Source organism: Eupeodes corollae, chromosome 1 (assembly GCF_945859685.1).
Source record: "Eupeodes corollae chromosome 1, idEupCoro1.1, whole genome shotgun sequence".
In the NCBI taxonomy this organism is placed as follows: Eukaryota; Metazoa; Arthropoda; class Insecta; order Diptera; family Syrphidae; genus Eupeodes; species Eupeodes corollae.
In genome coordinates, this window is record NC_079147.1 from 307,724,416 (window position 1) to 307,736,510 (window position 12,095).

A 12,095-nucleotide genomic window follows, 5' to 3' on the forward strand; every position below is an offset into this window, starting at 1 on the left:
ACAAAATCCAAGCCACTAAAATTAAAGAACTTTCCAGCTACTAATTCCGCACTTATACACCAACAAGATCGTCTCCATCCTTTGACTTCATATAATCCTTTCTGATCCTTAGAACTTCTATATCTTGTATATGTTTTCTGATAAATCCCCCACATGAACATTAGAATCCAATTTAAATTGCTTTCAAAACTATAGATTTTATTGCCGAACCGTTTTACCCTGCTCGTTAGGACCTTAATTTCTTTCCATTCGAAACACCACACACAAACTCAAACAGAAATCGTTGGAAAAGAAAGTTCCTGACTAAGCAGCAGTATAGCAGTAGTTAAACTTTGATAAATAGTCTCGTGTTGTATACAACCCTCATTATCGGCCAAACTTATCGTCGTTGTATCTATGGATCCGTAAAATATACTCACATAATATCTATCTATACATCCAGTATAGAAAACATCTATATATTTCCTTTTTTATGCATATAATAGAACACCAGAATATCAAGTGCTCGCAGGGTAATTTCATCCTTATTATCCTTTCGAAATCCATAAAATTTTCAATTTACCATACCGTTAGTCCCTTTTTCCAGTTCCAGGACATACATATATGAATATACACCCAAAATGCTATTTTAACCATTATTTGAACACGAGAAAAGAAGAATGAAAAAAAAAGAATCAAAAAGAATCAGCAAAAGCAGAAAAAGGACGAAAAAGAGTAAAACACAGCAACCACCTTTTTCATTGTTCATTTCAGCTCAGTGGCGAAGGCAGAGGCTCGGGTAGAGGACGAGGTAGTAGGCGGCAAGCAGGCAACCAGGCAGAGTTAGAGCTTATCCCAAGCATCTGCATTCATTTGATGTTGCCCGAAATACTTACTATACTATTACCCAGGCACCATTACCCCGGGAACGCTGCCGCTTGCACAAGCTTCAACTTCAAACCCCTGCCAAACCAAACCCAGACTCCCATCCATTCCCATCATCGCATTTATAAAACCAAAAAAGGGATCATGGGCAATCGCCTTTCTCTCACATAACAGTGAATTATTGTGAAATGGACTTTGGTAAAAGCTGCTCTTGTTCCCGAGTGCTTCTTTTGTTCGAGCTTGATGGGGTTGAGCCTGAGCGTAAGGCCGATGAGAAAGCGAGGGGTTGTTGCTAAAAAGCGGTTGAATGGATCTGGCACTAAGTTCAAAGATGGATTTATTTCGGAGCTGAATAAGGCTTACGTCCCTCTTTACATTGCACCGCACTGCACCGCTCCAATATCCAACGCAAAGCACCCTGCAGTAGGATTCTGAGTAATCTTACCACTAAAGGTACACTCCCTGTGAGGTCCTGCAGGCAATTTTATAGCAATGCAGGTGAAACGAAACGACAAACAATGCTTACCGTCCACAAAGTAGGTACAAACCATCATCATTTCCAGAGTTGTACCTTACCTACCTCTGTACATAAAGGTTGCGAACAATATTCTACTCTGTAGGTATATGAAACGTAAACGAACAACTCCTCCGAGCTGCAAGCTAAAGTGCCTCCTCTCGTTTAATACTTCTTCGGTTTCGGTTTTGTTGTTCGATGTTTGGTTTTTTTTTGTGTTCCGAAGGACGCGACGGACGGACGGACCTTTCAAAATGAGTTTCGTTATCAAAATACCGTACAATAAAGATTTGGCTCTGTTTTTGTGGTAATGGCGATGTTGGTAATGGTCGTGGTGAACTGTTATTACAGGAAATTGCATTTGCACAAACAATTTTCGAATTGATGATGTTGTTCAGCAAGAGTGTAAGAGTACTGGCTTTAAACGGATACGCCAGGACGACCAGGTGGGTTGGTATTGGGATTGGGATTGAGAGGAACTGAACTGAGCTGAGCTGAGCTGAACTGAACAGTACCACAACTTTATCTGGGAGCTCTAGCGAAATCCTTTTGAATAAAACAAAGCCGCACTGTAAAGAAGACGAAAGTAGGTATACAGTCGTATAGTTAGCCCCTGGAAGCACCATATCATGTTTTTGTGTTTCTTTTTTTTAAGACCCTTTTGGGAAGCACTTCTCTCCATCAGCACTTTTGTTAGGGTTTTGAATGAAGCATTTGTGTATTTGTATCGCCGAAACCGACGAGACGTACTTTTACTACCATACCGACCGAATCGACCGACATGAGCAGAATTTTACATAAGATTTTTCAATTAAAAGTGCTTCAAGGATTTACATGTTCGCTGAGTCTACCACACACCCTTCCTATTTATTCGATAGTCTACCTGCATGCCTTGCCTTGGGTCCTGCTCCTGTTTTCTTATATTTGCACAAAAAGTCAGACAGGAGATCAACAACAAAAGTCTTGGCTGTCTGTCTCGGTTCGGTTCGGCTCGACTCTGCTCTGGCTGTGTTTTGTTTGTTTGGATGCATTTCTTTTGAGATTGAAAAGATTCCACCGGAAACAAAACACTTTGCGCCTTGATTTAACTTATTTTTTTTTTTGACTTCACTTTCTACATTTTTTGACAAACAAAATATGAGAGGGCGAAGGACTCAACTCAACTTGACTCGACTCGAAGCTAAAAGTAGGCAAGGCGAGGTGTCGACGCATAGGAGAGATGGGAAAATATGAATTTATGATGGCTCCAAGGAGGCATTTTCCTCGGTGAGGATATTTTCTCTATATCCTGTCTGGGCTGTCGACCTTCTGTATACTCGTCGTCGTCCTGTTCGTGTTCGTGTCGTGTCGTTTCGGTGAGAATAGAACATCTTCTTCTTCGCCAGTCACATAAATTAAAATAGTGCTTTTTTCTTCTTCTTCATTCTTCATCTTGTTATTTTTTTCTTCTTCATCATCTCGTCCTCAGAAAACACTTTTTTCCTGAGCTTCCATTGTAAAAAGAAGGAATTGACGGGAGAAAATTCATTTCCGGTCCAAAGGCAAAGTGGGGTGATGGAATGTGGGTTGAAATATAACATTTTGTAAGTCATCGTTTCGTTTTGATTTTTATTTTGGGTTTTGTGTGAAGTTATAATATATTAAGTGACGTTGGCATTTGATGAAGCAAACTCATATATTGGAAAATGTCTGTTCTTCTGTTGGAACCTAATAACAAAAAGGACTAGGTCAGCATTTTTTGTGTTTTGTGTGCTGCCAGACTTTCAGGCTAAAATGATTTATTCGTTGAGTTTTGTGTCTTTTTGGTATTTTTTTTTCTTAAACCAAAAACCAAGCGGTCATGGTCTTGGTCATGTCAAACTCTGAAAACTTTAGTAGAATTTAAACTTTATTTTTGTATCAAACATCCAATAAAAAGAAATACACATCACATAGAAGATTTCAAGGGAATGTAACAGTGCAACATCCATAACTTTTTACAAGATTAAATTTTATCAGTGCTTAAACCTCATTTAAAAAATATAAATGTTTTTAAGAAAATAAACTTAAAAATAGGCGGAGAAATTTCTTGCTCTGATACTTTCTAATTGATGCAACCAAAATTGTTCAAAAAACATTTCATGCGACAAGTTAATTTTTGTATTCAAAGAAATTGAAGATAACAAAAAAAAATTTAACTTTAAGCTGTCTTCTATGGCAACAAGCAAATTCGAGAGGTTGCATCAATATAATAGGAACATTAAGTTTCTAAAGGTCGCAAGGAATAATCTTGGCTTTAGAAAGGAGATGACGGTGTACATAAGTTAATTTTAGTTTTTTAAGCGTAGGTACTAATATCGGAACCATTGTTGTTTAATATTTTTCTATAAGACTTTCCTCTTTCAGACCCCATTTCGGATGAAACTGGATCTTTGCATTATGCTCATGAAGCACTGATATTGGCAAAATATTACCAAATTTGAGAGTAGGCTTTTACTCATAGAAAATTATTTTAAAAGAAGTGAAAGTGAAAGAGAGCAAATTGTTAAGCCTAAATTTAAATAACGTCGATATTCGAATACGAACGGAAAAAAGTTTTTAGGAATATATTTTTAAAATAATAACTCTTAAGAAGTTGAGGTGTGTATTAGGGTCATAAAAAACTTTATTCAATTCGAAATCTATGTTAAAAAAAAACTAAAATTCGGATGTACACAACGATTATTAGACAGATCTTGAAATACGGTTTTATACTTGGTTTACAATTCTACCTAGTGCAGCAAAAGAACTAGACATTTTTAACGGAAAATATTGAGATTTTTCTGTGGAATGTTTAGAAAGCCAAATAAGAAGTGGTTTTCAATCAAAACAATATACGAAGCAACTTACGTTACACCATTAATGAAGTACAATATAGATCTGCTTCTTAAAAAAAGGAACGAATAAGTCTCTATTCAAATCCTTAATGGACTTAAATTCGAACGACAGATTAGTTGATAAATATTATATATCACTATTTAATATTTTTAACGTCGGGACATTTGCCCATTTTAGACCAGATACAAACTTTAAAGTTCCTTTTATGAAAGGGTTTCCGCTTTTGATTATAGAGGATACAATTGCTAACATAGAATTTTGTAGGATACTTAACGTTATAGTTATCCTTACAAATAAAACGTTATATCAAGTGGACTTCTTAAATTGTAGTTTTAGCTGCCCATAGGAAGTTGTTGTAATCTGTCCGCTTTGTCAATTTGCAAACTTTGACATTTTTCGACGTTTTAAGGTCCCTAGAGTCGAAACAAAAGATTTTTAGAGAGAGGTCTGTGCGTGCGTGTGTACGTACGTCCGTACGTTCGCGACGTTTTTTTCGTCGTCCATAGCGCAAGTACCAGAAGAGATATCGATTTCAAATACATTTTTTTATACAGATAATAAGGCAGAAAGATGCAGAAAGGGCTCTCAAAAAAATTGCGTGGGTGGTTATTTACCATAGCAGTTTGAACAAAAGGTGAAAATTTTGGTTAACCTTAAATATCTTACGAACCAAAAACGCTAGAGACTTGAATTAAATTTTATATAATTTACAGTAACGTGATATCAAAGAAGTATATTTTTTGAAAAAAATCCATTGAACGGTTTTTTTATAAATCAAAAATAATGTGTCACCTCCGAAAATTTTACGACTAAAATATGATTTCATCTCCAAAACAATTTTGTACAACGAAGAATAACGTTTTTGCCATCTGATAAAATTTTGAGAAAAACGAATTAACAGTTTTTTTTATAAAAAATAAAAATCCAAAACAAAAATTAATAAAAGCTGCTAAAAAACGATTTTCGACTCATATATCTTTTCAAAACTTTGAGATATTGGCTTTAATTTACTTTTATCTTTCAAAAAATATTTTTGTCAACATTCAGTAACATTTTGAAAAAAATCTACAAAATTTACAAAAAATTAAAAACCGGAAAAAATTAACAAGAGTTGGTAAAAATGATTTTCGACTCAAATATCTTTTTAAAAATTGTAGATATTGTCTTCAAATTAATTTTATCTTATAAGAAATATTGTTTTCAACATTAAGTAAATTTTTTTAAAAAATCGAATTGACAATTTTTTTACAAAAAATTAAAAACCTAAAAAAAAATTCATAAAAGTTGGTAAAAATTGATTTTCGACTCAAATGCTTTTCAAAAATTTAAAATATAGGCTTCAAACTTATTTTATTTCAGAGAAAATATTGTTTTCGATATTCAGTTATTTTTATATAAAAATCCAACAGTCCGTTGTTTCGTAAAAAATAAAATGTACAAAAAATAGTACGCAAATTTGGTAAAAATTGATACGACTGCATATAGACAAACTTTTAAGCAAGACAAATCGCGGACGGGATGGGAAGGTATCAATGTGGGTCGCATCCCAGCCTCTTTTTTTTTTAATAAAATGTAATAGATTATGTATTTACTTCTGAATAGACCACAAGAGCAAATAGTTTTCAAAACGGTTTATTAAATATGACTTAAGTAGGACAATTAATCCAATTTTTTGTTGGTCAATATAAAACCAATTCTTTATTGCTATCTCTTTTATTCTTATCAATAGAGTTGAATATATTTATTAGGTGTTATTTAGTTCACAGGTAAGCTTATTAGTGTTCTTAGTTAACTTTTGTAATATGGCCGGAAACACATCACATTATCTAAAGAAATAAAAGAAAAAATAATAATATATAATAATAATATAATATAATAAGAATATTAAAGTGGAATGAGCTAAATCAAAATATCAGACAAAAATTACATTCCATATTCAGTGTTTTGCCGATTATTAAAATTTTACAAATCCAAAAAGTCATTCCAAGCGGTTCATCGAGGTGACAGACCAAGAAAAACAAAAAAACAACGAGATTATAAAATCAGTTCAAAAAGATCATTTTATTACATTACATAAAGACAAATAAGAGCCCTACTCAACTTAAAACGTACTTAAGTTAGAGAAAAATTCTGAACTTAAATCTTCAAACAAGCTGGCGATGTTAAAATTTGCTTATGAACACAGCAACTGGCCCGTTTGAAAATGGAGGAACATACTCCTTTCGGTAGAGTCCAAATTAAATTTTAAGGGTTCCTTTGGTTTGCGTCATGTTCGCAAACCAGCCAAAGAGACACTAAATCCACGTTACACCAAAGCCACTGCTGAAACACAGTGGAGGAAAGATAAGGGTGTTGGGGATGGTTTTTAGTTTTCAGAGGATCAGTTGCCTCTAAAAACGTGGTTTCAAAAAATGTACGTTTTAAAATGACCACCAAAGTCCCCAGATCTCAATCCTATAGAAAATCTATTAGAAATTGTAGATCGACGAATTGCAAGAATAAAAATGATCTGCTTGGTCAAATTAAAATAGCTTGGGAAAGTATCCCAAACAGCATAATAACAATTTATTTGAACTGATTAAAAACAATTGGTTTGCTTAAAAAAATACTAGCAATATTTTAGTAAGTTTTAAAAAACAAATGTATTTTTTAAAAGTTGCTTTGGTTTCAACTGAACTAATTGTACTTATTGTGCTATATTTAATGAACTTTTACAAAAACCATTTTATTTTATTTTCCTTTAGTAACTTTAAATATTTATTTATATTTTAAAACAGAAATATACAATAAGTGAATCCTTAATTTGATTTTAAATTATTTAACAATCAAGACAATACAAGTTACTTTTGAGTTTATCATTATTTTGAGTTGCACTTCTATATCCCAATTATACAAAGGATATTAACATAGAAATTAATCTAAAAACCTACAAGAACAATCGCAAACGAAACATTTGATTGTATTAGAAGTAGTAGACAGGGAAACATTATTTATAAAAATGAGGAAAGGTATCGAAGAAAAAACAGACCGAAATCACGAAATTTCGATAAGATACTACTCTATCAAACGCCTTGGAAATAACTAGTTGCGATTAACAAGAGTAGAAGAAGAGGAAATGCGTACACAGGGGTTTTGCTTCTATCATAATAGCGCTGATTTTATCCAAACCAATGCACTTAGATCTCTAATCTTGTAATGAATTTAGCTCGAAGTTTGTATTAATGTCTCTGCTGAGAAAAAAGACGGAGAATTTTTTCAAAAATTACAAAAAACTATCTTCTAAATTCTTTTAAATTCGATTTGTATATCTCAAAGCAGCTCTCCCACTCCTTGCATGCAATCATTTTTTTTAACGCATCAGCTCTTTTATTATTTTAGTATCAATCAATATCAATTCAAATAGGTGTAGACGAATAGGTCTCTTAAGTTTACAAAATAGCTTTAAATGTACATGGTTCTATATGGTTCGAGCTTTTGGTAAATTGGTCCCGAATTAGGAATATAGAAACTGTGAGTGTAGTTGTCATCAATCGAGATTTCTTTTTCCAAAATAGTTTTCACTGATTTTGTCTATATTTTAACGAGTTGAGATAAGGTCCTGAACTTTCAATTGTGACAATTTTAAAGTTTAAAGCATCGATTCTTTAATTTTTTAGCTTATCAGTTGCCTCGACTACCTCTTGCTTTCTCCATGTTTGAAAAATTCTTAAAACTTTATTTTCGATAAGGCTTTCTCACTGAAAACATTCTGGAACAATTTAATCATTTCGGCCGGAAGAATTTTCAAGGTATTCAATAATCAAATGTTTCCTGTTTTTTGAATATAAGTCATATTATTTCGCTGATAAATTGGTTTCGAGCAAAAACGATATTGTCAAATTTGTCATGCAATAGGTAAATATACATTTTCCAAAGATATCAATTTCTCTTTAAACATTTAGTTTTGCCTCTTATCCTATTTTTTGATTACGTATATAATTTATGTCATGTCTTTACGTTTGATGGGTGTTGTTTTCGTAATAAACTTGATGATAAGACTACATTTCTATTTCGATCCAATTTATCTTTTGATTTTGGTATCTCAAAGAGCATTAAACTTATTACACCATTCCGTGTATAAGCTTTTTGCTATATATCTCCCTTCTTCTGTGTGCTCAATATTAATCAAAAGCAGTTGGTTATTGCTTGATGGTTGGCTGCCTAATGCTTATATACACCCACCCGGTCCTGCCATAGCTTAGCCGAAGGCTAGGTTTCTATTGAAAATTTTGAAAATGATAAATTAACCCCCGTCTATACTGACTATGGTTCACGTTGTTTGTGTTGTTGTTTTCTTTTTCGTCAATTCTGTGTTTAACCAACTGGAAATTGTAAATATTAATATTTTCTAGAAAAATTGTTTATGTTTCTCTCATTACACTTTTTTTACCCAGCCCCAAAACAATGAAAAGAGACTCTGTCTTTTCCATCCAGCCCAGTCCATCAACAACCATCCCAATCAACCACCCACGACCCACCTATCCCGAGACTCATCAATCTCATAAAAAAAGAAAGAAGACAAAATAGAACAACACGCAAAAAAGGACTTTCCTCTTCAGGACTTCGAGAGTGTTTCTAATTTGTGAAGGCTCACGCACCACAAATGCGAATGTTTTCTTTTTTACGATTCCTCCAACTTAGTCCTGCCGTGATTATAAGCAAAGGTTTTTTTTCTGCTGCATCGAGGCGATAGAAAAGCGTTTTACGACTTTTTAAAATTGTCATTAAATTCAACCCCCCTCCAAGTCCCTCCAAAAAAAACGAGACACGAAGGAAAATGGGAATTGTGAATCCTTATTTGGAAGAAAAAATATCCTGTGAGCTGATTAATATCATTGAAGTCTGAATTTTTACAAAAGCTGTATTTTTGGAGGAAGACTCCCACCATTCCACTCGTTCTAATTTAGTTTTTGCTTCTTTCTTTTTTTAGGGTTTACTACAAAGGAAAGGCAAAAAACTGCAAGCAAAGACATTCCAATTTTTAGGGGTAGTTGGTTGTTAGGGGAGGAAGTCAAAATGATGAACTCGTTAAATTAAAGAAAACCAAATGCCATCCTATCTTTTTCTGTACCTCAAGGACAAAACGTGTACTCAGTACCTAAACCTATACCTACCTACCCTACATACCTCTCTTCACTCTTGTGCTTGTACTTCGTTGTATAGAGAAAAAGGCAAGGCACAGAGAAGAAGATGACGAGAGAAAAAAAAAACAGATTTAATTAAATGGAAAAAGGAAGAAAAATATAGTATAGAATCCTTAACCTGCATAAATTTTGAAATGCAAATTTTACGCCTTTACGACGCACTCAAAACCAGCAGGCATAGTATCCTTAGGAAGGTACATACACACAGAGAGGCTTATGCAAGGATGTTTTATAGGTTGCCTTGCCGCTCATAGACTTCTTTTGAGTTTATATATTTTATGATTTCATTTTTTTCTTTTTCTTCTTAAGCATGGTTTGAGCTATGTGTAGTCGTTTTGTTTTATTTTCGTTTTCCTTTCTTTTTATTTGAATGCGTGGTGAACCAGGATGAGAAGAAATATAAATTAAGTATAAGCAGCAATAAGCATCAAATTTACAATGCATAAAGGGAGTGGGTTTTGTTTTGCATTTTGTTAAGAAACTTTGAGGGGCTTTGGAGCTAAATCTTATAAAGCAAAGGAACTTAAACCAAAATGTGAATTTTTTCATATTTTGTTTAAATTTCAAACATCAGGAAGGAAAGACTAGAGACGTGCAAATTGCACAATGAAAACCCTTATCTAAAGCTCTTTTTTTAATTATTAGATAAATTAGCAATTTTTATAAAATTCAGGAGTTAGACTTTGCAATTAGTTTCTTTACGACGTCAATTCCATCTGAGCAGGTTCCACAATCTTCTCTGGTTTTTAGAAGAGCAGCGGCATATTGTCCTGCTTGAGAATCATTGTGTATTCGTAGTCAGACAAAACATTTCTATATATACCCATAAGACAGATGCTCTCAAACATGTGTTTATTTCATCTGCCGGTGTACCTCTTGTAAGTACCGGCAGGGTCTGCCTAAAGTCGCCAGCTAAGAAAGCCACCATCCCTCCCATGATAGCCTGGTACTTCTTGATGTCTTTCAGTATACCTCATAGTGCTACAACTGCTTTTTTGTGGGACATTGTACATACATCCCAAACCAACAATTTACTCGTACATTGCTGAAACATTCTTTCACGCTCACTACTTTTGCTGATATTACATACTGCCGTTTCCTCATGAGCTAAGTTCAACGGCAGTTTCAGAACCGAGTGCGCTTTCCGTCCAAACAGCGAAGCTAAAGCAACTCAATTGTTATTCGAAATTTGTGATAACAATAGATTTAAAAGAAAAGTTCTGCCTGTGCCTCTTGGAGCATCTTAAAAACCACCTTCTCCGCTGGAAATTTTGTGTATAACTGTGTCCAAAACTATTTTTTTTCTGAATTTAAAAGTGGAACATCCTTTGTTATTCTCTGCTCTAGAGCGACAGTATCATAATTTGCCTCTCGAGCTAAATTTCTTCTCAATTCCTCAATTCTCTGTGGTCTCGTCATCCCAAATTCAGACTTATCTTTCCCAGTAATGTTTATAACGTGATCTTCTACAAAAGTTGCTTTCCTGTTATAGCAATTTTATCCAAATATTATTCAAATTTATGATAAGATTTCCCGGAAAGTAATTTTTCCCATGTTTTCCCGAGGTTAAAAGTAACTCATGTTCTTTCTTAAATCTCAAGCTCCTTACCAAATTTCATATAAATCTGTGCAGTAGTTCAGTGCAGGTGTAAAAGCGATCGGACAACCTGAATTTTCCCATGGGAATGCGTTATTAGTCCGGGGTAAAAAGTAGCCTATGTCCTTTTTCGGGTATTGAAATATCTCCACACAAATTTCATGCAAATTGGTTTAGTAGTTTAGGCGTGATTAAGTAACAGACAGACAGAAAGAGTTACTTTCACATTTATAACATTAGTATATGGATTTTTAGTCGATGTCTCTACTGGTTCCTGAGATATGGATGACGAAAAAAGCTTTCTCATTATTTTAATTGGTTTGTCAAGTAATTTTTGTTTTCTAGAAATTTTTCTAACCCAAATTAGCTTGAAATGCCTGCGAGACAAATGGCTTGCTGTATGTGGCTAAATATTACAATCCAAACCAATCGTCTGAATACGCATCCTTAATGACTACTAACAATTACATAAGTTCTTAACAGATTTTCTGTCAACTTTTCTACTTGGAGTAAACTATATTTTTGATGTATGTTAAAATTAAATGTGTATGAACTTTTTCAACAACATACACAATTGCTTTGACTTTCAAACTGTTATATCATTTAATTTTTGAGGAAGTTTCTGTTCGGTTTTTGTCTAAGAAAGCTTAAGATTCCAAATTCTTCATTAAAATTTACCAAATTTTGTATCTTACTATATTTCTGTTTAATTGTAATAAAGTAATTGCATTTCTAACCAGTTTCATTTTCGGAACACTATTTAAGCTCTCTTAAGAAAACCAACCAAAAATACGCTCCATCAATAAAGATTATTTTGTTACTAAAAGTTTGGTCAATTTGCAACTTCCTTAAAATCCTGTTAGTGAATAAATGGAGGGGTTTGAGCTCATGGGTTAGTTGAATTTTTGTGTGAGAGAGCAGGCCCAAATAACGACGTTAGATTCTCCATATTGTGGTAAGTGACAAGCCAAATTCTTGTGAGCAGACAAAATCGAATCGTCCCTGCATTTATTTCTGTCTCTAAGTTTTACTTTAAGTTCTTAACTTAACTTAAAAAACCTTTCTTTCTATTTTAAAAGAG